We start from the raw sequence: 27,363 nt of genomic DNA, 5'->3' as shown, positions 1-27,363 counted from the left end.
CCTTTTTTGTATAATGTGTTTTGGGTCAAACATTGTATAATGTTTTTTGGGAAGCAGCAGTTCTGAAGCAGAAGTGGTTAAAAACAAAACGAGCTTTTTCTCCTCGGATAACGGGCTTGACTAAAAACATGAAGTAAAGACTAGTCTCTTGGATACAGAGTGTCTTAGGCCTGGTCTACAGTAAAACATTGTTTGCTTGACTATATTGCTCAGGAATGTAAAAAATCCACACCCCGGAGTGGCATAGTTAAGCCGACCTAATCCCCAGTGTAGACAGCGCTAAGATGAGAGAAGAATTCTTCTGTCGACCTAGTGTCAAGGAGGTGGATTACCCATGCTGACAGAACCCCTCCCGTCCATTGTCTACACTGAAACACTACAGTGTCATAGCTGTGCCTCTCTAGTGTTTCAAGTGTAGACCTATTCTTAGTATTAAGAGATGTGCAGTGGGAGTAATTAAAACTTGGGTTCTTAGTATTGCCAACCCCAAATGCTCGGAAATCATGAGTCAGGCTCACCAAAAGTCATGAGATTGGCTTTAAAATAATGATTATGTAAATATAATAGATGTGGTGTTCTTTTTCTTTGCCTTCTGCTTTTTGAGTCTTTAGGGTGTACTGGGGTCATACTTTGAAGCTTTCCCCACAGTCACGAGGGCTAGAAACTTACTTTTTCTTTAAGAATGAAGACTGTAATCATCACAGATCCCCTTGACTCCAAGAGCTGGGGCTTTAAGGAAAACAATAATTAACATGAGACTCATGACAAAATCATGAGAGTTGTGACCCTGGGCAAATCACTTCCAGTCCCCACCCAGCTTATGGAGAAAGGACAGAGAGAGCTCTTTGTTATGTGCTTATACAGTGTCTAGCACAGTGGAGCGAATGAGGCCTCTGTGCATTACCATATTACAAATAAATAATAAAACGGATCTACCTTTGTCAAGTGCTTTGAGATGCTCACATGAAAAGTGCTATATATATGTCCAGAATGTTCTTGCTCTTATAATGAGAACATCCTGTCAGTCAGGAAGTGAATTTCTGAGTTAGTGGTAACTTAAAAATAAACGGTATGGAACGCTAACAATCAAACTGCAAGAAGCTTTCTGCAGAAAGCAAAACACTATGGGTGCTGCACATGCAATCTCACATTCTGGTAGGACTTTATCTTCAGTTTCAGAAAAAAGGACTTAAAAAAGCACACTTGCTAGCTAGTTAGAGCAATAAATAATATCAAAGCTAAACAAAATGCTGTTCACTAGCACCTAGTAATATATTTTTAATTAAACAAAACTGATTATGTAAAAATCCCAGAGTAGATAAGAGAATTTCCTTTAAGAAGTTCTGTGTAAAATATATATTTCTGCAGAAATTTACCACTTTGTCCCTTAAAATCATCAAGCCCTCCCACAGATGGAAAGCTTAAGCGTTTTTTGTTTTTTTTTCCAACCTTCCCTTTATTTTTTTGCTTTTCACTTTGTGTTAGAAAGTCAGGCACTGGGAGAAACTTGCCACATATTCCCCTTGGAGTACTTGTTGTTCTGCTACAGTGTATGTGCTGATCCTTGGTTTTGGGAAAGTTTGGGGTCATACTTCATGGATCTGCTTCATTTTTCCTGTTTTTGGCATTTGGATCACTTGGTGTTTTGCAACATTTGGAGTTTACTTTTTGCTGAGGAGAGAGGGTTGGTATTTAAAACTTTCTTGGAAATATTTCAACACTTTTCTGAATGCAGCAGTTTGAAAGCTCTTGGAGTTCTTATTCTTTTAGGGGAAGGGGGGATTGGTGGGGATTTCACAGCACCTGTGACATGGGAAAGTTACCTAGTAGGCTCCTGTCTTCTACTCCCCACCCTTGCCCCAAGGCTCGGATAAGTGAGCTCCTTTGTTGTCGTTCTTCTACTCCCTTCCCTGCCCTCTACTGAAACTAGCTGAAAATCTTCAGTTTGCAGAAATTTTTCTCCTCATCTATTTTGCCCTTTTCTCCCCTCTTCTTTTGGCATGTGAAGACCCTCCCACCCCATCCGCCTCCACTGAGATCTTTGTCCACTCTACTTGCTTCTGGCTGCTCCCTTTCTTACTGCCCTGTTCAGCTCTAGCATTTCTTTCTTAGGTCCTGTGATTAAAGCCGCTTGTGAAAGCATTTGGGGTTGTACTTCTTCACACCTCATTATATTCCCTTCCCCCCTCCCCTCACAGCTCTGTAAGATATTTTACACTTCACAATAACTTTTTACAAAGAAAACGTTGCCACTGCCAGCCACAACTCCAGAAGTACCCCCTCTAACCAGAACATGTTGCAGGATTTCTCCCTGACTTAAAAATGAAGGAAATAAGTAAACAGACCTTAGAGAACTCGGTTGCAATAACTCCAGCCATAAAGCTCTTGTAATAACACCATAACGTCTCCAAGCCCAATGGAAAATATCCATTCACTCACAGCATCAGATAACTCCAGTCTGCCTGGGTGTGCCGTAGGACTTGTTTCCTGTGTGTTTTGGGGGGTTTTTTTCCCCTCCCTTCTCCGTTACTCAATCCTATGTCCTCCTCTTCCTCACAAACATGTCTCAGCACATTGAGACAGAATCTTGCAGTGGTCCTGCTGGTCGTAGAACAGAACACTGTGTCCTGTTGTTAATTTCTCTTCACTTTGCAGATATTACCATTCCAAACCACAAGTTCTTTTGTTTGATCTTTTTTCCCCCCAGCCCCACCCACCCCTATTCATTATCAGTCAGGCATAAAACATCCAAACCTAATGATATACTTACCAGAGCTGCCCTTAGTTTTCACTCTTAATACTTGATCATGGAGGGGTTTCGACTTTGAACCTTAAAGCAGGGCAGAGATAGAATTATGAAATGGGGGAAGTGATGGGGTTTCCTGCTGGGGCCACCTTGCTTCCTGGCATTATGCAAAAACATATGCAACGTGAAAAAACACTCAGTGCAGTAAGGTTGTGTTTATATGGGGGAGGAAAGAAAGAAAACAGGCCAGGCTTTCAGTCCTTTTTGTTACGTAATTGTAGTCAGGGAAGCAAATGCCCTAAATGAGGCTAGAATCCCATGATCCAACCTGAGACACAAGTGAAACTGAACACAATTTTATTTTGTGAACTCAGTGGTGCATTAGTATTCTAGCTTTTCCTCTATAGGAGCTGAACATTTCTAGGAAAAGGATAAAATGGATACTTTGGTGCTCTGTTACAACAACTTCCTATGTCAGTGACTGCCCTGGAAACACCTCCAGCAGGATATGACATACAACTGGCTTCAGAACTAACAATCCACAAAGAATGCATCAGGGCATTTTGTTTTACCACACCTGTATGATTCAGGCACTCAAAAGACACAAAACAGAAGCTACATCTCATAAAACATAAGCTACAGCTAATTCCATCAAGTAGTCACTCAGTCAGAGTGGCTTGTCATGGAGCAGCCTGGGATGAGGGTCATTTTACCATGAATCTGGGAAAATCCAGATTTAAAACTAAGTTCAGGTCACAAGTGCAATTGCACTTGGCAAGCTCATGCTAAACTGGGTTGTTCGTTTTTGTTAGTTTTTTTAAGAGCGCGTGGCACAGTTGGGAGGCTGTAGTCAAGAGAGACCAAGGACTCCAGGAGAGGAAGTGTTGCAATCAGGATTGAGATGCATTGGGTTGGGAAGCTTTCACACCACTTGCTCATGCTGTTGGATGCAATGAAATAATAATTCATGGAATTCTTTTGTTAAAAACCTCATAAAGCTGACCTTTTTTTCTAGCCTAGTGGATTTAGCTGTAGCCAACTGCTCCCAATATCTGTCTGTTTACCATTGCATCTGGCCTACCTTTTAGTAGTGTTGCAAATTGTTCCAAGATACAAAGTGAAGTATGCATAATAGTAAACAGTTATACTTATTAACACCAATGGCAGAATACCTGTTAGTTTCTGTGATGTTGGCTTATGTCATAGTGGAGGCCTAAAGCAATTAGAGTTAAGATCAGCAACCGCAAGAATTAAGTAATACTTTACTTGTTTCTGACCTCTTTCTTCTGAGCATCTCAAAGCACTTTAACACACTAGTGGAGCCTCCCAACACCACTTTGAGCTAGGTGAGGAGTATTCCCACTCTATACCTAGAAGAAATGGCCTGGGGAAGAACTATGCAGCAAAGAGAAGAACTACACATGAATCAGTGGTAGAGTAGCAAACAGAATGGAATCCCTGGATTCCAATCCCATTCTTTAACCATTACCTGACACTCCCTTCCAGTTTAAATTGTCCACCTTAAATGATAGTTGACTGTCATGGCTGCTTCTGAACTGAGGGTAAAATCCCAGCACTGACTTGGGGATGATAGTCTGTGAGTACATCTACACTGCAATCAAGAGGTCTGATTTCAACATCTCTAGACATTCCTGAGCTATTCTGATTCCAGAGAAGGGATTCAAATGTGGGGGTCTCAAATCCCAGGTGAGTATCCTAACCAGCGGGACAGTGGACAAAATGGGGGCAGTAGTAGCACAACTCCCTCCTCTGGTTTTGTGAATGGCACCACCACTTCCTTCTCTGGCTATGTGAATGGCACCTGAATCTATCCTGAAAAAATCTAAATGAACCATTTTGACGCTTCCAATTCTCTTTTTTTTTTTAAATTTCATTTCCACTGAAATCAATTCACTGAGAGTGACATGAATTTGCTAAATATTTTGGTTGATCTGCATTTTTTTCAGAAAAAAAGTTCGGCTGAAAAACTTTATCCAGCTGTAGATTTGAGGGTAGCGTCTCCCACTGACCTTGTTTATAAATTGGACAAGGCTGGTGATCCTGTTTTGATAAATGTAGACTAGCCAATGCTCAGTACTTCTGAAACTCACATCCCCTTCTGGTGGTTTAGTGTCAGTACATGCATTTTTGCAGTGAATTATGTCCAAACATATTTCTGACTCATGATCTGCCAGAAGCTTTTTTCCTACAGTATGTTGTGTGTTCAGCCAGGATAATCATCAACAAATCTGGGTGTACATCTCAGCAACAGATGTCAAACAATCCCACTGTTCCTGTCTTTGCATCCCTAATGCATTCCTGATGTTGTTCCACACTAAGGACAGGGGCAGATGAGATTAATCAAGGCTGGACACATGTCGAAGGTTGAAAATTATATTTTGAAAAGCAAACTACACCTCTCCTTTCAGAAAGTGGGTTTTAACACTTGTACACAAACTCTTGCTAGCAAGACAGCTGAGGTTGAAATCTGAAAAGTGATGGTGTCAGAGGCGGAAATGAGAATGAACAAATGGAGGTGGAGGACAGCTTTGAAGAGCGTGAAGGAACTAAAATGGTCATGGTCTGTCCACACTGCAAGCAGATTTGAAAGGTGGTTGAGGCTCATGACCAAATAAATAACTTAGGACTTATTGCATATTAATGCACAATAGGCAACTTACTACGCCAATGGAACTCCTTCTCTTGGCCTGCATGCTTGGATTGGGGTAATGTACAACCCTACCCATATTGGGGTCTGTAACAGTGTAGTCTGCCCCTTTAAGGGCTGGGGGACCTGGGACCAGCCAGCACTGATCATTTAGAGACCAAGTTAGGAAGACAGGAAGTGATTATATAAGTCAGCAAGCCTCTCAGTTGGGGGGGCGGGGGGAATGCAGGAGAAGGGTGCTGTTGGTGGCAGGCTCTGGAGAAGGATCATTCTTATGCTGTTAGACTAGAGGAGGGAGACAGGTTCTGCGTGAGCAAAGGGGAGAATCCACTGGGAGCTATATAGCACAAGGTGTGCTGGGAAATGTCTGTCTGAGGTTTTAACTACATTTTTTGTTTGGAGGCTAAAACTGCCTGGAAAGGGACTTTGGGGGTGCAGTGAGTCCTTCCTGCACTGGGGTGACAGGCCAGTAGATTACAGCTTCTGAAGAGGAATCCTTCCTCCCACAGTTACTTTATCCATCCCCAGCTCTTGGGACTGAGGAGCCCCACTACTTGAGTCTCCCCTGTCCTCTTGAGCAGTCCCTGTTCCCCTCTGGGATCTGGTTAAATCAACCAAACCTCAAAGAATATGGGAGAAGTTACCCATGGGCAGCATGTGACTCCTGCCTGGGAGGCACTGACTGTGGCCTGGTCCATGCTCCACCCCTGTTCTGCCCCAAGCCCCACTCCTGCTTGACCCCTTCCCCCAAGGCCCTCCCCCACCTGCTGCTCATGCCTTTTAGGGGAGAGGTCGAAGAGGTGTGAGCAGTGGGTAGGGGAAGGGGTGAAGATGCATGAGTGGGAGGTGGGGGAGCCTCAGGGGAGTGGGCTGAGTAGGAGTGGGGCTTGAGGTGGAGTGTGGGCAGGGTGGAAAGGTGGGCCAGGAGTTTCTGATGGTGCTGTTTGGGGAAGCCTATTGTACCTGCCACATGTGAAGTTACCTTATAATCACTTTGAAGTGCTCTCTGATTTTGTATGCTTTAAGGACCTGAATTCTGACTCTGCCTGCATCACAAGATTGATCAGTATAATACAGTGTCATCATCAAGACAGCAGCCTCCAATGGGAGCCCCATTTGTTGAACAAAGAATAACTTTGTCCCTTTCAGCTGAGGATCTCAGAGCTCTTTTTGGATATTCCTTGAGATATTTACAGACATGCCCATTATGGGCCATTTCCACTCAGCCTCTGACTGGAAACATTCAGCTCTGACTCTGCCCACCTATCCATGAGGAGCACCAATAGCCTCACACCCTGGGTGAGGTGCCTTAGGTCTTGTCTACATTAGCACTTATGCCGGCAAAACTTTCGTTAATCAGGGTGTGGAAAAAACATGCTCTCCTCCCGATGAAGCTACTGCCGCTTGGCTAGGTGGTTTTATTATGTCGGCAGGAGAAAGACCTAACGCAGCTACACAAGTGCTTGTGCCGGCAAAATTCCTTGAGGCAGGGTAGCATGTAGAACTAGTAGTCAGGAGGTCTGAATTCTATTCCTGACTCAGCCACTGACTCAGGGCGTCAGATCTCTGTGCTACTTTTCTCCTCAGTACAATGGAGATGATACCTAACCCACAAATGGAAGATGCTTTGTACATAGTAAGTGCTGTACACAAACGGTGGTAAATTCTGTGGATGATCTCATTCATTTTTATATACATTTTTGAAATATTTTTATACAGCCCCATAAAGATGCAGCAAACTCTTCAGACAAATGAGATGATTCCCTTACCCCAAAGAGCTAACCCACGTAAGCTGCTGCAATTAGATGGGGTGGTCATACAGAGAGAGGAGGATAAGGATTAGAGCCTGCAAATCCTTGTGTTACTGGGGTTAGTAATATGTAGGTTGAGTGTTTTGTAATTAGAGGCTCAATACTGTAATCTTCCATTGGGAGTCAGTTAAACTCTTTGTGTTTAAAATTACTTGTGGCAGTAGACCGTGGCCTTTTGGACAAGTTTGCTTTGTATTCAGTTTGACATCCTTCTCTGTGTGTAACACCTTAGCCTTTAAGAGGTACACCCCATTAGTTCAAACATTTCAGGGAATGTTCTAGGCATCAATGGGCAGAACATTAGTGATTACTGAGGAAAATCAGAAGACCAAAAGGGGGGAAACAGGGGACACAGAGCCCCTGCCATCTGTCACAGCTTCAAATACCTCTGCTGTTGTCTATGTGTCCAGCACCTGATGTATGACACCCATTAGCACCTTCTAGCATGACAATCTCATCTCTATTTCCCAAGAGAGTTTAACATGTTGATGCCTCAAATGACTCATCTCCCAGACAAAGAATAATTGGGGATTTGAGGGGAATGGTGGCGTGCACACAAGCCCTGGCATGGGGTGACGGGGACATACATTGCCCCTAGCATGGGGTAAAAATGGAGGTTTCAAGAGCCCCAGGTATGAGGGAGGACGTGGGAGCAGTGGCAGGGAGTCCCTGAACTCAAGGGAGGTGGGAGGGTGGAGCAAATGGAGTTTGTGGGGGTGGGATGATGGAGGGATGCAAGGAGCCTCTGGTGTGCAATAAACTCAGCCTATGCAAGCTATGAAGCATGCAATCCTCTAGTACTAAAAACACGATTAAATAGTAAATATTGATTAGCTCTGATGCATTGTTCCTAATTGTGGCCACTCTTTTATCACCCCCTCTTAGAGAAAGCTAGTTTGATCATTATGTATCCACCAAGTTCTTGGAATGCATTGGAAACAAATTTTTATTACCAAAGGTTCAGAAAAGACTATGGGAGAGGCTATTTTGGATTTGATTGTGATAAACAGGGAGGAATTAGTTGGGAATTGGAAGGTAGCTTGGGTGAAAGTGATTATGAAATGATAGTGTTTGTTAGTTTAAGGAATGGTAGGAGGGCAAAAGCAGAATAAAGACAATGGACTTCAAGAAGGCAGACTTTAGCAAGCTTAGAATTGGTAGGTAAGATGCTGTGGAAAGCAACTCTAAGGGAAAATTGTTCAGAAGAGTTGACAGTTTCTTAGATGGATATTATTAAGGGCACAAAAGCAAACTATGCTGTGGTTTAGAAAGATAGGAAGTATGGTAAGAGGCCACGCTAGTTTAACCAAGGACGTGAAAATTAAGAAGTGGAAACTAGGTCAAATGACAAAAAATGAAATATAAAAAAACATCACAAGCATGTAGGGAGAAAACTAGAAAGGCTGATGCACAAAGAGAGATTAAACTAGCTAGTGACACAAAGGAAAACAAGAAAGCATTTTACAAATACATGGGAGCCAAGAAGAAGACAAGGGACAGGGTAGGCCCACTACTAAGTGAGGGAAAGATAACAGAAAATGCATGATGGCCGAAGTGTTAAATGCCTTTTTTTTTTTTTGGTCTGTTTTCACCAAAAAGGTTGGTAGTGATCGGATGACTAACATAAAGAACATCAGGGCAAATGGGGTAGGATCTGAGGCTAAAATAGGAAAATAACAAGGCAGAACTTTATGAAATACATCCTAGAATACTTAAGGAGCTGACTGAAGAGATCTCTGAACCATTAGCGATTATCTCTGAGAACTTGTGGAGGACGGAAGAGATAACTGAGGACTGGAAAAGGGCAAATTAACACCATCTATAAAAAAAGGAATAAGGACAACCTAGGGAATTATAGACTAGTCAGCTTAACTGGGCAGGAAGGCTCCAGCTATCAACATTGCAGGGCTCACAACTGGAACCCCTTCAACCTCCCCAGCCTCAATTTCAAAACAGGAACCCTACTAGTAGTGAGATTGACATTCTTGTCAGTTTCACAGTCGGCATGCTGACAGCCAACAGGAGATGCAAGTAATGCAGTGTCTATATAGACACTGTGATGCCCAAACTACATCGTCCTAAGCCTTATGCCTCTTTCTGAGGTGTATTTATTAAGTTGGCGGAGCAGGTAAGTTACAGTGGTGAGAGGAACACTGTAGTGTGTACACTTGCATAGTTAGGTCAACGTAAACTGCTTTACGTCAACCTAACTCGGTGTAGACTAGGGCTTAGTCCCCTGCACTGAGGTAGGAGTGGACTAGGTGACCTACCGAGGTCTCTTCCAGTCCTATATTTCTATGATTCTTGTAGTTATGCAAATTAAGATAATTACAGGGTAACCAAGTGTCTTGCTTCTGGCCACAGTGAAGATTATCTGGAGGAGATAAGAAGGGATTTTCCCAGTATACAGCAGTGCACTATTGTGTAAGTCTTTTTAGCCTCTGATGATATTCAGTTTACTTACTTATGAGAACAGCAATTGTTTTTTTCTAATCCTGATGAAGACAACAAAGCAGCTAATGCTTCTGCCAGCAATAATTCTTTTTGTACGGCTCCGGTTTCCAGCTGCTCAGGTCTGGAGTTTCTATGGATTAAGTCTGTTCTCAGAGTATATCTATGCTGCATACTCTGTACAGGAATAAATACACTGCACCCTCCTTGCATTGCACATCCCCCCACTGTCTTCACCCCGCCCAGAGTCTTTCACTGCCACATGGAGCCACACACCACAGTGTGGACACAGCCTGCTTTCACTGCAGTGTGTTGCTAGACATACCAGTGGTGTGCAGTGTAGCTATGCCTTCATGGTGGCCTTTGCCACGTGCAGACCCTTGTTGGTCTGTTAATAATAGATTTGACAATGTAGTGTGGAGTAAATCAGGCAGTCCAATCACTCCAACCATTCCTTGCTGAAGGAATTTTTTCATGCAGAAAGTCACTATTCTTCCAGAAACAGAATTACATTTAAAACACATAAGAATTATTATACCCTCCATAACTTACTCTGTAAGAGTAAAAATTTTCCACCAAATGCTCTTGACAAAACTTCTACTACATGAAATTCCTCTGGTAAGATACCTCTGTGGAGCACATCTGTTTAGACTAAGTCTTTGCTAGCTCTTTTAGAGCACCTAAAGTGAACTAAGCCCTCCCATTCCATAACTTCAATTAAACTTCCACAAGATCAGTTATAAAACTGTACCAGCTGCTCAGAGATCCTCTGGCTCACACATGCAACACATGTCTATGTGTCCCGCTAGCCCAGATTGTTGAGTTAAATATTTTCCACATGGGATTATAGGAGAAAACTGTAGACACAATGGCCATGCCTTCTAGACAAGTTGCAGGGAGAGTAAAAACAGTTTCTAAGGGGATCATTCTACACCAAGTACTTGGATATTAGACCCCTAAAGAAAGAGACAGAGTGGGTAATGCTCCTTTTCCTACTTAGCTATGCCATCTAGTGGCTATCAGCAATGCATCTCAAATACAAATCAGTCCATTCTAGGCTTTGAAATGTTAGCATATCTTAAAAGCACTCTACAAACTATATGCACGCAGGAATGACTCCTCCTATCACCTGAGACCCAACACCCACCCGTGTGGAATGAGCAAGGAGAACTTTTGCAAAAGTAACTGTTGCTAACCTTTGCTGTCATAAAACTTCCATGGGATCTTTGATGTTCATGGAGAGCAGACATGTTCTTGGTTTCTAAGGTCTCTCTTGTCTATACTGGGCAAAAGTGTGCCTCAACAAACTATTGACTGGAACCCCTTTAGGTTCCTCCAGCTGTACAGCCTGTCATGCTCATAGGCAGGAGATATTTTTCTAGCTCTGGTTTTGCCAATTAGTTGCAATGCTAATGATGAGGTCTTGATCTGTGTGGTCTGGCTGCAGTGTTGCTTTGTCCCCTCAAAACAGACAGGGGTACAAGAACAAGTGAGCCAGGTCATGCACTCAGTGTTGCTGAAACAGTAGCTCATAGAGTGCAGACCTATTCTTTGTCTCCATTTTTAAATGGCTCAGCAAAGCAGGCAACCCCAGTTGGAGCCAGTGTTAAAAAGAAAAAAAGTAATTTGAGTTATCATGATTTCTGTTTCATATGGTTTTTGTTGTATCACAATAATTAGGTTACCGTATTGATTTTCCTCCTTTAGCTGGTTCTGGGCGAATTTTGTTTCATAATCAGTTAGTTGTCTGCTGTGTATAAGTAGCTCCAAAGCCTTGTGTGGAGAAGGAAAGAGAATCTTTGTTTATGCATAAGAGTTTGAATTTCAGAAAGATACATGTGCCAAAGTGCAGCTGTGCAATATGTCTAAAAATGGATTGGTTTTCCCCAGCCTTGCTTTGTCTGCATTAAAAATACTATTTATAAGCCCAGTGGTGCTATTTTTGATTAAATACATTTGAACCTTTATAAAAAGAGAAATCTAGTGATAAAAGCAGACATCTGGGAGCTCTTGGTGTCTACCCCTGCTGTGCAATTGACTCGCTACATGACCCTGGGCAAGTTACTTAAAACTTTCTATCTCCTCCATCAGGATATGACTAATTTTGAAACCAACAATCCACAAAGAATGCATCTGAGTATTTTGTTTTATCATGTCTATGTAATTCAGGCATTTGAAAGACAACTACCATCTCATAAAACAGAAGCCACAGCTAGTGCCATCAGGTAGTCAGTGAGTCAGAGCGGTTTGCCATGGTAGCAAGTCTGCTGGGATGAGGGTCATTTTACCATGAATCTGGCTAAATGCACTTGGCAAGCTCATACTGATCTGATTTTTTTAAAGAGTATGTGGCACAGTTGGGAGACTCTAGACAAGAGAGACCAAGGACTCTAGTAGCATGAAGTGTTGCAATCAGGACTGAGGTGCATTGGGTGGAAAGTTTTCACACCACTTGCTCATGCTATTGGGTGCTATGAAATAATAATTCATGGGCTTCATGATTTACTAATCTGTCAGATAAGGGTATCAATACTCTCATGTTTCCCAGAAGTGTTGTTAGATTTCATAAATGAACATTCTGCAAAGGAGAGGCAGATAACTAGACAATTATACAACAGGACAGTGTGCTACCTTCCCAGAACTAGGACACAAGATGTCACTCTAAGGCTATGTACACACTGACGGCGGCAAATGCGCTGCCATCAGATTGATCTTTCTGGATTAATTGAGCGGTCAGTGAAGACCCGCTCAATTGATCCGGAAGTTGATGCACTAAAACCATCCCCTCAAGTGGCATAGCACTGCGTCGACAGGAACGCCTTACCCATTGGCGCTGCACAGTGAAGACACCATGCACAATGGAAGTTAAGAAGTCGACGGGAGTTACGCAAGCTATGCAGAGCAGACGTGCCCTCCCGCAGGCTGCGGTCTAGATTTGACCCCAACCAAGCAGCCTCTCGGAGCAAACACCCCACAGAGCGGAGGCCCCAGAACCTACCCAGCTTGCCAGGCCCTGGTGACTGGACTGGGCCACCAAGCCCCAGTGACTGGACTGGGCCGCCAAGCCCCAGAACCTGTACTGAGCCCCCTGAGGCTCTGGGGGAGGAACTACCCCCCCGAGGCCGGCGCTGACCTGGAGGAGCTGCCTGACGCTGGGAAACCCTGGGAGCCCTGTGACCTGGAGGAGCTGCCCTCCACTGAAGAGTTCCCGGACTTGCCGCTGATCGACGAGGAGGGACTGGTGGGCCTGCCACGTGCCGAGTACCCCAGCGACCCCAGGGAAACGGAGAACTTGGGTACCCGGGGACCAGGGGGAGGAAGTGGCCCAGGGACAGCCCTAGCAAGTGGCTGAGTCAGGGGCGAAACCCCCGTCAGCGTGTTGCAGCGGAAGCCCCGCTGATAGGGCCCTGGGCTGAGACGCAGTGGAGACGGGTGGGCCTGTGTCCCCCTCCCCCCTTCCCTAACCGCCCCGGGAGGAAACGCTATCCTCTGCCGCCATAGATTGCTTCCCTGCCCCGTCCTGCCTGAGGGTTGGAGGCAATAGACTGCTTACCTGGTTCACCTTGCCTGAAGGGTCTGAGGCGACAGACTGCTTCCCTGCCTCGCCCTGCCTGAAGGTTGGAGGAAATAGACTGCTTCCCTGCCTCGCCCTGCCTGAGGGTTGGAGACAATAAACTGCTTTTTTGCCTCGCCCGCCGGAGGGCCGGGCTAAGACTTGTGAAAAGGCACTGATTATTCCCCCTGTAGGGAGCCGCTGTGGCCTTCCTCGGAGCCTGGGCCCGAGGAAGGGTCGCCATGCCCCGGCCGGACCATGCCACCGGCTTACACATAGTGGAAAAGAATGCAGGCATTCGCCCCCTGACGCAAAGGGGGGGGGCTGCCCCGCTGATGGTACCCCAGATTACCGCCCCCGGGAACTGGCCGGAGATGGAGGTCGATAAATTTATGAAGTGGTGGGTGGAAACCCAACAACAGCAGCAAGCAGCCCAGCTGCAACAGCAGCAGCAGTTGCTGCAGACCTTGGGCACCCAGCAACAGCAACTGATCCAGGACCTGGGGGTCCAGAAGTGCAGGAGCTGCAGCGGCAGTATGTGCAACAGCTGAGTGCCTGCATGGAGCCTACACCCATGGGCCCGGGAGAAACCCCGGGCCGGGCCCTGCCCGCGGTCTGGCCCCAGCTACGCCTCACCAAGTTGGGACCCAACAATGACCCCGAAGCGTTCCTGATAACGTTCGAACAGGTGGGCACCGCTGCAGGGTGGGACCCTGACCAGTGGGCTGTCCTCCTGGCCCCGTATCTGACAGGAGCCCTCCAGGTGGCCTACCAGGCCCTGGGCGATGAGGAGACACAGGATTATCCAACTGTGAAGGCAGAGATATTAGATACCCTGGACATAAACCCCGAGACCTTCCGGCACCGGTTCCAGGAGAAAACCTATCCTCCCAGACCTCGATCTACCACCCTCAAACTGATGCCCTGGTGGAGCATTTTAACCGAACCCTGAAATACATGGTCAGGAAATTCCCTCCCGAGGACCTGCGGCGGTGGGACTAATTGATCCCACCCTTGCTCCTGGTCATCCGGGAAGTCCCCCAGGCCTCCACTCAGTTTTCCCCCGTTCGAACCGTTATATGGCTGCCAGCTGAGGGGGATCCTGGACCTCATGAGGGAACACTGTGAGCAGACCCGTCACCAGCCAAGGGGATACTCCATTATGTCCTTGACCTCCAGGAACACCTTCACCAGGCTAGGACGCTTGCCCAGGAAAGCCTCCAGGCCGCCCAGAAAACCCAGGCCCAGACATACCAAAAGGGGGCGCGGACCCGCTCCTTTGAGCCAGGAGACCGAGTCCTCGTTTTACTACCCTCGGCGGAGTCCAAGCTACTGGCCAGATGGCAGGGACCCTATGAGGTCATTAGGCCAGTCGTCCAGGTGAACTATGAGATCCGCCAACCCGACCAAAGGAAGAAAAAGCAGGTTTGCCACCTCAACCTGTTGAAACGGTGGCGTGAGCAGGAGGGATTACTGATTAACCCTAGCCTTAGACTCTGGAGTGCTTTGAGATTCTCAGATGAAAGGAGGCCTGAGTGCAAAACCTATAATAAAACAAACTCACAAGTCCTTCTGTTGGGAAATTTTTGTGAGAAATAACCAGATGGCAGCAGTGCCAGGTCTGAAAAGCTCTGTGTAAGCTTGAAAGTTTGTCCCTCTCACCAGTAGCAGTTGGTCCAATAAAAGCCATTACCTCACCCGCCTGGTCTCTCTAAGATCCTGGGACCAACACAGCTACCACAACACTGCATAAAACTCTGGGGTGTTGTAAGGATCAATTCATTAATATACAAGAAGCACTCAGATACTACAGTGACAGAGGCCAGTGGTGTATTGAGAGGAGTGGGGGGCCAGGCCCCCAGGTGCCGGCCTGCAGGGGAGCACTGGGCGGGCCTTTCATGAGGCACAGGAGGTGAAGTGGCGCAGGAGGCTGTAAGGGGCGACTGGACCGGCAGCCTCCCCTCAGAGCCTCCTGTGCCCCTTGCACATAGTAACGGGCCGGCCTGGCGCCCCATCCCATCCAGGCTGTGGGGGTGAGGCCGCCCCGCCCGAGTTGGTGCTGGGCTGTGGGGCTGGAGCTAGAGAGGCGGGCGCTGCATGGCAGGTAAGTGCGGGGGGAGGAGGCAGCAGAGCTTGGCCAGAGCCGGGCTCCTCCACCGCAATGAGCTTCAGAAAGTCCCCCAAGCAGGAGGAGGTAAGCGACGTGTCCATTTCACACACCCCACTCCCAACAAGAACAGATTCCCCCTCCCTGGGGAAGCTGGGGGGGTGGCACTGTTTGGTGGGAGCTGGGGACTCCTCCTGCCCTGAGTGTGTGCGGAGGGGTGCAAATGCAGTTTTGGCCCCCGGGCATCAGAGACCATAGTAAGCCTCGGATGGGGGCCATCTGAGAATCCAGCTAGACTAGATGTTATTCCCCCCAACCTCCTCCTTAAATTCAACTGTCGTAAAAAGTTCCAAGAGGACAATGAACAAACAAAGATGAGTAGGAGTATTTGCAAAACTGACTCTCTGTAAAGTTGCAGTTTATGAACCAATTTTTGAAAGACACAAAGCAAGAGAGCCAGATGAGTCGCTATGGCAACTGGAGTTTAAGGCTCTCTCTGACGGGTTTCTAAGAGAACACTCTCCTTTGGGCAGAGAAGGTATAAATGCCGCACTGGCCAAATCAATATTTCAGAGTGGTTTCTGAACGTACAGTTAGTCGGTGCTTTGGGATGAAAGGTGCCATATAAATGTTGGGTGACACTGCTTTCTTAATAAATACTATTAGTGAGCTCGTGCTGGAACAGCATCTGGGATGATGTTTTAAGGACTTGCCCCTCAGTCAGAATACCTGTACATTTCCATTCAGTCTGTTGTATAATTTATGCATTTACACTTTGTGTGACAGTGAGGGCACAATATCCTTGGCTAGAGCCAATCAGAATGCATGTAGGTATTGTGTAAACTTCCTATGTGAAGCTCCACCAGTTCTCAGACCTGCCTGCCATGCTCCGCTCCCTCCAACACACCTCACTCCCTGCTATTCCAGTCCTAGGCCCCTGCAGGGCTCTGTCCATGCACCTCAGTTGTGACCTACAGCAGCCCCTCCTTTTCCAGTTTGGTTCTATGTGGAGAAGACTCCTAATGATGTTGTTGTGCTCTCTTGTGCGATGTGCACAAATTCTGATATGGACATGTGTCTGATAGTGACCAGGCTGAGACTCAAACTCTTTCATTGTGATATAAGTGATCCCTGGTTTTCCAGAAATGAACGTTGTGGCTCATTAACTCATTTTACTATTTTGGCCCACATTTTGACCTCAAGCTTTTACATTTTTTGATTTAACTCTCTCAAAAGGATCAGCTCACACTCTTAGAATTCATTATGTACCATCTATTCAGCCTTACATTCGACCGGGTTCTTCAGCGGCTTGCAATAAAAACTGATCTTCACTTAATCAACTATTTGTTTGGAAGCCAGTGGCACCTCGTGCTAGCTGTGATAATTCCTTCACAATTCCATGACCATACAAATAGCTTCATTAAGAAATTGGCATATGGTCGTGCTTAGAATTGGTTGAGGCTAAGCTGTCTTTGACAGTCTTCTAATACTGACTATCAGAACAAATGAAATAACATATGTATTCACACTTTCATTCTAATGAGGAAAAATATTGAATTAAGAATAGCTGAATGCTAATGGATGCTACCTATTTTCACTCTCATAAAAGAAATCATGCCCATCTGCATGGTGCCAGGTTCTGATAAAACAACAGATGGGTCTGACAACCAGCAAGATGAAATGCATGGGACCTGATTCATAGGCCCGTGTTTTACACTTTTTATCTACATGGTGGATTTCCACGTGCAATTTAAGTGTATACAGAGATGGGATGGGAGGAATAGATCATGGGATACAAACTGAGTGTGGATGTGGAGAAACTGCTCTGGTTACTCTGTGTTTCTTTATCTCTGTTTCTTACATAGATTTGAGCAAATAATTATTTACAGGTGAAATGGGTTTTGTTATAAAATAAGAACCAACCCAAAGTGTGAACTTGTCCCTTTTTGGAGAGTTGAAAAAGTTAACTCAATTCTCGCCTTCCTATTGTTTTTCATTTTCTGTGACGTTAGAAAATAGTTCAGGAAAAATTATGAAGCTAGTATCTTGCAAGAAGCAGGAAGTTTAGGAAAAAACACTATTCTTGAGATTTGAAGCCCAGTTTTAGAGATTTGGATAGTTTGGAAAAACAGCCTGAAATGTGGGTGCTCTTATTTGCCTTTGTGGGTCTCATTCTTTGGTTTCTATTGGGGCTCCTTCAAATCCATATTTTTATCTATGTGCTACTCCAGGAAATGCCTAAGATTAAGAATGTGTGTAAATGGTGTCCTGACGAGGGATTATTTCCTCAATCAGCACCTTAAATCTAAGAATGACTTGGAGAACAATAGAAATTTGTGGAATGGGAAGACCCATATTTCTTTCCTGCAGAGGATTAGAACAAGAGGTGACTGCAGCATCTTGGCTTCTCTGTTTAGCTCTTACTTTCTGGGTCTGAATCTCTTATTTAATTGTATTTCATAAGAACTGTTGCTAACTGGGAGAGACATTACTGAGATCCATGTCTTGTTTGGACTCACTGGGGTTAGATGCTACAGTTTCTCACCAGCATACTTCACCACCACCCACACTACTCACCCATACTTTAGGAATAAGGGCACGCTCACAGATTAGCTGGGCTATTCGGTCCCCCTGGTGAATGGTACTTGTTTTGGGACCAAGATTATGTAGGATTACCTTTATTTCCCCCCTGTAATTGGGGTTAATTACCCCTCCCAACACCACAATACCCCATAGTGCCAAACTCGAGCGGGGTGCTATGCGCCCATACCACCCGTGGGGGAATTCCATACCCAACCTGGTGGGGATTAGGTGTCTCGAGCCCGGTGTTAACAAAATTTCAGGCAATGGGCTCCTTAGATCCAATCCTATACTGCCTTTTGTCACTCGACTGGGCAAAGTTGCCATGGGGGACATATGCAACACCCGCAGTGCATGCACTTTTGGCACTGCAGGTGGGTTAACGTGCCTTTTATAAGGTGTGGTGCCCTGCACAGACCGATTGTTCAAAATGAACACTGCTTGGTTAATAACCTTTGTCCTCCCCTTCAAGGAGTGGGCTGGAGTCAACGCCTTTATTTGCTTCTTTAGTAGGCTGTTGTATTACTCAATTAGGCCCGCTGCTTGGGGGTGGTATGGTATGTGCCGGACCCACCGAATTTCTAGATCTTTTGCCCACTGCTGTATTGTTTGTCCCATGAAATGGGAGCCTTGGTTACTTTGTACCTCCTTTGGGGTCCCAAGCATTTTAATTAACTGGCTTATTTTGTCTATGGTGGTTTGCTGGGTGGCCCTTGCTGCTGGATATACTTGCAGGACTCCAGAAAAGGTGTCTACCATGGTCAAGGCATATTGTTTACAATTTTCCACAGGTAGGGGTTTGATGAAGTTCACTTGCCACACTTGGCCTGGATGGATCCTTTGCTTCAGGGATCCCGTGGGGTGCTTTGTATAGAGGAATTACCTTCATACTTTTTTGTGTTTGGCTGACATTTTTATAGCCATAACTTTGGTTTTAAAAAAATATTAAATTTTATACAGCATGGAAGTGCCCAAAGGGTTGATTGCTAATAAAACCAAATCATTTTAAATGGCAAAATAGGGTTTTATAAACCAAGAGTGTTGGTTTAGATCCTTAAACCCTTACAGATTTACACAATATATTTACACGCACAATTTTTTTTTAATATTATTAAACCAAGAACTTTCTTTTTATAACACTGTTACCCTCTGAACAGTTTCACAACTGTTACCTTTGAACATTTTCACATCTCTTAACTATTTAATTCCCTTCAACTTTTGTAGCATTAATTTTTACTTTTTTTAAATTTTTTTCTTCTTTTTAAGTTATTTACTTTTGCCTTTCACTTACTATATTTAAACTTTATTACATTATTTTTGGCTGCCATAACTTTTAACATTTAAAGTGTATCAAAATTCCTTCTGTTAACAAGCTTATAAAAACAGAAGTGCAAGTGTGTGTGGGGGTGGGAAGCAATCAATTAACCTTGTGAGATCATTTTAAATTCCAGGCTGGCAGCAACACATTCTTTAACCATTTAATCAGGAATTCACAACAACTGTGGTTAGCAGGGGTTTTTCCTTGCGGTGTCCAGATCATCCCGGAACACCTGTCTCCCCTCTTCTCCGTTTCATGGAGTCGGTCCTCTAGGGAGCGGAGCCCAGTCAGTAGAAGCCATCCCAGCTCCCGCATTACCTTCTGCTCCGCCCTCCTTTTTTTCCAGCCGGAGCTTGTCCATGGCCTTGAACCGACCGGTTCAGCCACAGGCAACCACATACCGGTACTGGGCCACCAGGGATGCGGCCACCACCCCTCCTTCTTTCACCTTTGTCCCAAAGAAGGGCATGCTTCCTTCCCCGGTATCCTGTTCGTGACATCAATTGTTATGCCTGGCAGAGCTAATTACAGCTGCCTGCAGGTTCTGGATACCAGGTGAGGAATAAAAACATGCCCACACCAATTAGGTACACTTATCTTTAATTACGGCTTACACTCCAAACAGCAGAAGGAAACCCTAAAAGGGGTCTGTGAAACGGCTGCAGAGGAGGGCCACGCAATCCCAGTAGATTTATGGCTGAGTTTTATTGTGCAGTTTGCATTATTACGAGCTTCTATATGCAGCATAACATATTTACTCTAGGGAACAGCATGCATTGGCAAATTTACAGCACATGACCTTGCTTCCTAACTACTTTCCTCTTTTGACCTTGAAACAAGCTACACAGTGGGCCCTGCAGCCTATTTACTGTGCTATGCAAGCAATCCTAATCGAACCGGTTCAGACTAGACCCACCGTGTCACTATTTCCAATGTGTTGCACTATCTTCCATGGCCTAGCACTACACCCCAAAGGGGCCATGCACCCCACCTCCACAATCAGCAGCGATTCTCAGCCAGTCTGGAAAACAGAAGGGTTTATTAGTCGTCAGAGACACAGCATAGAACAGATCTTGTTAGCACAGAAATTAGGACCATTCAGCAAAGGCCATCTCGGTGGGGTGGGAGGAGGGGTGGTGGGTGGAAGGGAGAATCCAGAACACTGGCTCTCCGTGCTTTGAGCCCCACCAGGAGACCGAGTGCTTCCAGTCGCCCAGCCTCAGTCATGCCCTGCTGCCCCTCTCCTGTCGTTTGTTCCTGTCCCAGGCAAACAGGCCATCTCTTTCTCTTTTGTTCTTCAATACCTGCGGCGGGCTCCTTGAGGAGGAGGGCCCTCGGCTATGTTGCCAGGATACAGAGTGTTGGCCATTGTCTGGGCCCAGGCAGCCGGATGGCAGTCACACCTATCCTCTCTGCAATGATCGCACACTCTTATTCCACCAACTAGATACTTCAGTAATATATAGGGGAAACTGAGGCGCGCACACATAGTATTCAGAAAAAACATTGAGAACATTCTCACTTCATCACGACATTTGACTAGGAATTGTGATGATCTGCAATTAGGGTTTCAATTACAATCAAGACACTACACACCAACTATATAGTGTGTAATGTTATACTGCATATTGAGCCAGATCAGAGCAGAACCAAATGAAGTGATATGTTTCTTTATGATCAGCAATGATATTATTTGGAAGGTAAATAGAAATGATTATTTAACCAAATGCGGTGACCTCTGACGAGCTTGTTTGGTGGACAAGGTAACATTGGTTCAACGACTGGGTAAATTTGGCACAAAAATGATGATTAAGTAACTACATTTCTTGTAAAGGAAACTCTTCAAGGGGGATATTGATGTACACAATAAATCTCACTAATGCAGCACTGCTTCTAAGAGCTTTTAATTGAGCTTTCTTTAAAGCTGTCAGGATGGCTCTTCAGTCCATGACGTTTATTGCTTGCCTTTCTACAATGTGCATTGTACTTGTATTATCATATAATCAGCTGCTTGGCATCCAGTATGCTGTATGAAACAAATGTTGCATCTTATTTCTGTTGCTTCAGCAAGACAATTTAATATCCAGGGCATCTGTTCTCATTGTTCCTAGCTGAAGTAACATGAAGAGCCCACAAGAAGCTTCACCATAAAGGGATTATATCTTGAAATTCCTTGACAGTTAAATTGCTTTATGGTTTCCCCATAGGGATAATTTTTTGCCATATTTTCAAACTTGTTGAGCGGGAAGCCCTTATTTTAGTATTATTACAGCCAAGTGTTTTACTTAAAATAACAATTAGAGATTCTTTTCTGCTTTACAGTTTTACACAATGACAACAGGGAAGTTTGCCAAATGTATAAAACTGAATACTCTGACTGGGGTGCTCTGCTGTTCTCTCTCTTTTATGTTTTTAATCAGTGTATGTGAATCAGGAACAGTTATTTTATCTATAATGTGCTATCCACGTGCCTCTGAAAGTTTGCTCTTTTTTACCCTCTGATACTGCCCTTGTGCTGTAGTCCCATCAGATTTCATAAAATAAGTGGGCTTGGGCTGGGTCAGTGTTCAATAGCAGACCTCCAAGGAACACCCACAGTGCTAGGGAAGTGGTGCTTGAATTCACTATGAAAGTCTTCACTGAGAGTCAATAGTAAACTAATGCCTGGTATTACAGGGAGTCTGCTGGAGCTGCTGTCTCTTGGCTGAGATGTAAAGCGGAGCTTGTGACCTCTCATGCTTCACCTAAAGATCCCACGATGTGTTCTTGTAAGTCGTTGGCCTGTGTCCTGTCCAAATTCCAGTTTGAGTAATTGCACCATACTTCCCTCAGTTCCTCTGACGGTATCACTTGAATGTGGTGTTCTTACTCACCTCCTGCCCTAAACAGTTGTGTGATGCTGCTCTATGCTGTTAAGCAATTGCTACATTTCACCCCAAGTGAGTGAAGTGATTCCTGTATAAAGTGTATTGCGTTAAATCTGCAAAGCACTATGGGATCTTCTGGAATGACAGGCACTCTGTCAATGTACTGTGCTTATTTTTACTTTAGTGCTTGTAGACTGACTGGAGCAGAGGTGTAACTAGCAGTGTGGAGTATGGCCAGCCCACTGTCTCCTTCCCTCCCAGGACAGACCTGCCATTACCCACAAGTCCTGAATAAACTGTACACTTGAGCTGAAGGAGCAGCTATTTTAACAGTTGATGCTGCCCTTTTGGTGGCCAGCAGAGGACGCTATTGCCAAGGGCCAGCTCTCCAGGGCCTGATCCTGCAGTTTTTTCCCAGACTCAATTCCTGCTGTTTTAGCTAGGAGTTTTGCATATGTGGAGATTTCAGGATTAGGCCTCTGGGCTGTGATGTGCCCAGGATTCGTTTCATTCTGTACAGGTTTTGGTTTTGGTGACTAAGCTTGGTTCTTTGACAGAAAAGGGCTACATTATCTCAGTCCAAACAGAAAACTCTCAATCCTTCTGCTTCATCAGACACAGATTTGCTTGATGCACCGCAAAAAAAATTGGCCAAAGGTGAAATAGTCGCCTAACAGGTGAGACAGAAAGGGGTTGAGTGGGTTATTGCTAGGTGAATTAACACACTGGCTCCTTCTCTCCCCTGTTTAAAGTCTCTATCTGCATGCCGCTGACAGCCAACTTCAAATATCTTTGCTTCCTGATGATGATTTCTTTGCATGGCACTTAACAGATGAAAGACTATCGCTATCCCAAGAACTCACCATCTAAGTTAACGCCATCAGTGTAATGGAGGAAAGCTAATAGCTTCTATGGGATAAGGAAAAATGAAGCTGAGGCCGCAGTAAAACCTTGAGATTGTTCTTGGCTAGCAAAGCCTGCAACTTGTGGAGGTCCCAGAGTGGGGTTGGTTTTGCTGCTGTGTTTCTGTGGGGTGGGGTTTACGGACCCAGCAGTAAAGTAAAAGAGTGGTGGAGAAGTATGGGGCCAAGAAGCATGCTGGGCATGTTCTCTATGAGGGCCTGCTTAAAAGGGAGTTCTGGCAGAAGCAGTATGGGGGAGGGACAGACTGCCATATCTGAGGCAGAGCAATTTGCAGGGGAAGGACCAGGACTGTGGTAAGACTCAGCTGGGATCCCCCTTCCCTCTACCTAAAGGGGGACAACTGAACTACCAAGACTGGGTAAGCAGAACCCAGAAGCAGTTCCCCCCAAACTGAGGGGAAAACAGGGAAGATAGGAACTGGTCCAGGGGAGTGATCCGGAATGGCAGCCAGAAGGGACTGAGCCAACCCTTGCCTCTGGGCTGGGACCAGGTGGGTTAGTTAGACAAGATGCACGGTACTAACAGAGCAGAAATTAGCTTATGAGACTTTGGTCAATTCCGTTGCATGACATTCACAATAACAGCTATGTTCCATTTACAGATTTCATATTCCTGTTACAGCCATTTACATTTAGCGTAAAATATTAGCTACATGATACCATCTGCTATTCAGCAGCCCCAGTCTTGAGCCGTTTACAGCATTTCATGATTTTCACGTTGTCAGATGGGGTTTGCACTAAGATCATCAGTAATCTGCTATTCACCTGAGTTGTGTGATACAATTTTATGTTAACTTCCCACATTTCTACTCTATATTACCAGCTTCCCAAGGAGTAACATTGACAGTGGCTGGAGTGACAGCAAGTGGATACACGTTCTGATTGAACATTCTATGCGGCAAGCAGAAAACTGGAGTAAAATTGTAAATGCAAAACATATTAACAAAAGAAGGAATCAGTTATTAAAGGGGAACGATATGGCCTGAACTTTCATGACGTGGGGAGGAGGGAAAAGATCTCAGTCCACTGAAGACTTTTTGTACTTCTGTTTATTATAATACACACTACATTATCATCTCATCCGTTGGAAGTCTTCATTTTCCTTGTATGTGTTGTTTCCTGGCTGCAGGAGGGGAAAGTCAGGAGTGATGATCAATTAAAGCCAGTTGGGAAATTTAAAAACAATTTTTTGAATGTTTTAAAAGTTGCTTTCCTTCTACAGGGCTTGAACAATGTATTTTTTTTTCTATTTTTTTAACTTGACTCTTCAGAATTTTGAATCTTCGTTTTCTTCCACTTCTTCCCCTTTTTTCCTTAGGATAATAAAGTGTATAATTTTCAAAATGTCTCCAACTTTGAACATAAGAACGGTCATATTGGGTCAGACCAATGGTCCATCTAGCTCAGTATCCTGTCATCCAACAGTGGCCAATGACAGGTGCTTCAGAGGGAATGAATAGAACAGGTCATCATCAAGTGATCCATCCTGTCAGCCATTCCCAGCCTCTGGCAAACAGCAATCCCTGCCTATCCTGGCTAATAGCCATTGATGGACCTATCCTACATGAACTTATCTAGTTCTTTTTTTAAACCATGTTATAGTTTTGGCCTTCACAACATCCTCTGGCAAGGAGTTCCACAGGTTGATTGTGTATTGTGTGAAGAAATACTTTCTTTTATTCGTTTTAAACCTGCTGCCTATTAATTTCATTTGGTGACCCCTCGTTCTTGTGTTATGAGAAGGAGTAAATAACACTTTCTTATTACTTTCTCCACACCAATCATGATTTTATAGATCTCTATCATATTCCCCCTTACTCATCTTTTCCAAGCTGAAAAGTCTCAGTCTTATTAATCTTTCCTCATATGAAAGCTTTTCCATACCCCTAATCATTTTAGTTACCCTTTTCTGTACCTTTTCCAATTCCAATATATCTCTTTTGAGATGGGGCAACCACATCTGCACGCAGTATTCAAGATGTGGGTGTATCATGGATTTGTAAAGAGGCAATATGATATTTTCTGTCTTATTATGTATCCCTTTCCTAATGATTCCAAACGTTCTGTTAGCTTTTTTGATGGCCACTGCAGTATTCAGTATTCTGTTCTATCTTGGTTTAGTTAGTCAAGATGCACGATAGCAACAGAGCAGAAAGTAGCTTATGAGACTCTGGTCAATTCTATTGCATGGCATTCACAATCACTCCCAATGGCTTGTGAGTATAAAAAGGAATAATCAAATGAAATGGCCCACGTGTACATTTCAGTACCTATCAGAGGAACTGACAGTATTAACATGGACTTTAATATTATTCTTGCCAGCAGCAACAAGCTGCATAAATTTGTGGTTTTGATCAGATCACACATAGCCCGGATCCTATTAGGAAATGAAAACTTCTCTCTCAACACTTCTCAAGCACCATAGTTCAAAATATGGGCAGGAATTGTTCCTGTAAGCGGAACAGCATGTTTACATCAGGTGTGCAGCTAGCCTGAGGAAATAGCTCAACCTCATGGACAGGAGTAGTGGGTGCTCTCTTAACACTGTGCCACAGCACAGGTGGAGACACCTGGCACCACCTCCCGGTATTTCCATCAGCACCTATATGAGTCTTGACACTGACAGCAACGTTGTGAAGTCCACACAGGTCTCTCAGCCTAGTGAGGAGCCCCTGAGCTCTCCCCGGTGGTGAGATTCTGTGCAGCATCCACCACGCAGCCTCGGGGGAGGAACTGCTAATGCTGCTTTAAGGCACCTTTGTGCCTTTCTGATTCTGGGCTGCTCTGAGGATGGAGCCCCCTGTTTTAGCTACAGCAATGTCCCCAGCTGCCCTGTGGGTGGCTTACTGCCATGGACAATAGATCGCCTTAGTAACAAGTTACAATACATCTAATGGGTACCTGCTTGGGACAGCTAATATCATGGAGGGCATGCCTGGGGTAGAAGGAACAGGGTCATTACCTATCTTCTAGGTGGGGAAAAAAGCAGAAAATGAGACATAACAGGAGGGTGCAGGGCACTGAAAGAATGAAGAATGTGACTTCAATTAAGTATCAATTTGCCAGTGAATAAGCATAATCTTTTGAAAGGCATCCACATATTTAAAATCAATTGTCATTTGAGCAGCAATTATTCCATTAAATTGAAGTGTTTTAAAAGCAATATTTTCTTGGTTTTCTAGTAATCAGGTACTTACGACAAAGCTTTAGCAATTAGGTGACAGATGAATACAGTAGGAACACGGAATACTTTTCCAGATGCATTTGTACTGTCTCCTTATCCAAGTGTTCTCCTCTCACCTCTTAGTGTCTGTATTTTGATGGGGATTAGCTACAATGAGTGAATTTGCATGAATGGAACAGAATTGTAATATAAAATCATAGAAATGTTGGGCTGGAAGGGACCTCGAGAGGTCATCTAGTCCATCCCGCTGCACTGAGGCAGGATTGAGTATACCGGCTAGGCCATCCCTGACAGGGGTTTGTCTAACCTATTCTGAAAACCTTCCAATGATCAGGGGGAGGAGTTTCCACAATCTCCGTGCATAACCTGTCCAGCACTAACTATCTTTAGAGTTAGAAAGTTTTTCTAATATGTAACCTAAATCTCCCTTGCTGCAAACTAAGCCAATCATGTCACTTTAAACCAATGTCCATTGTGTATGGCTTGTCAAAGCCAAATGTATGTTTAGAATTTAGTGGTGTGTAACTGGCTGGCCAGTGAATCTGCCCAGACATTTGTTAGATTAACACCTTTTGTTGTGTCTAGTGCTTTTTTAATTAGTTCTTTGGGCAACTTTCATCCTGAAGTGGCAAATGTGACAGCAATGTGTAAGGAGGGTGCTAGCTGCTCTCCAGACTCCTCACACACATCAGCATAAGAGAACCAGTGACACATCTGACAATCTTTTTCCTTCCCTGCTCTTCTTCTCTTAGCCTTTAGATGGAGTCACTTGTCCCACTGCTGGACATCCCTGGTGCTCCCCTGGCTTAATAGCTCTTCCCATTACTCATTTTGGCAGTTCCGTCAGCCCTGTGTCTGAAATACACGGAGAAAAATTATGATAAATCTTGGGTGACTGGCTTCTGAAGGAGCTTCAAGGGTATTTCCAGAGGAAATCCAAGTGATTCCTTGGCATTTGCATACACACACAGCCAGTTATAGATGTCTGTTTTTAAATTCTTTTATGGGATGATAGTTTATGTTCTTGTCATTGTTGTCTCAGTTTGTTATAAACACTGAGTTGAGAGCACTTCACCCCCAAATTCATCATGTTTCATGAAGAAAAGCTATTTAAAATTAGACTTTTTTTCCGGTGTAAATAAGCTCAACTTTAAG

The 27,363-nt window shown here is 44.6% G+C and overlaps 1 protein-coding gene and 2 long non-coding RNA genes across 5 annotated transcripts in view; 2 read left to right on the top strand and 1 right to left on the bottom strand.

The window, feature by feature from the left end:
* Positions 1-2,788, bottom strand: part of LOC137148768 (N-acetyllactosaminide alpha-1,3-galactosyltransferase-like) — a 50,730-nt gene extending 47,942 nt beyond the window's left edge. Inside the window, exons 1-2 of one of the 3 annotated variants that reach the window (XM_067541774.1) lie at positions 2,346-2,628; positions 670-729 (exon numbers count right to left, since the gene is read on the bottom strand). The gene's annotated coding sequence lies outside the window, so the exon portion shown is untranslated. Of the gene's footprint in view, positions 1-669; positions 730-2,345; positions 2,629-2,770 lie in introns of those variants that run through there. The other 2 variants (XM_067541780.1, XM_067541775.1) reach the window with 2 other exon arrangements.
* The window catches only part of LOC137148771 (uncharacterized), a 34,046-nt gene extending 9,852 nt beyond the window's left edge, over positions 1-24,194 (top strand). Inside the window, exons 2-3 of the long non-coding RNA XR_010918588.1 lie at positions 21,911-22,002; positions 23,848-24,194. This is a non-coding gene — a long non-coding RNA (uncharacterized lncRNA). The remainder of the gene's footprint in view (positions 1-21,910; positions 22,003-23,847) is intronic.
* LOC137148770 (uncharacterized) overlaps positions 1-27,363 on the top strand; it is a 61,840-nt gene that overhangs the window by 11,316 nt on the left and 23,161 nt on the right. The window lies entirely within an intron of this gene.

Source organism: Emydura macquarii, unplaced genomic scaffold, assembly GCF_026122565.2.
Source record: "Emydura macquarii macquarii isolate MOO-44397 ecotype Brisbane River unplaced genomic scaffold, CSIRO-AGI_Emac_v2 contig_691, whole genome shotgun sequence".
NCBI classification, from domain to species: Eukaryota; Metazoa; Chordata; order Testudines; family Chelidae; genus Emydura; species Emydura macquarii.
This window is presented reverse-complemented; position numbering and strand designations above follow the sequence as displayed.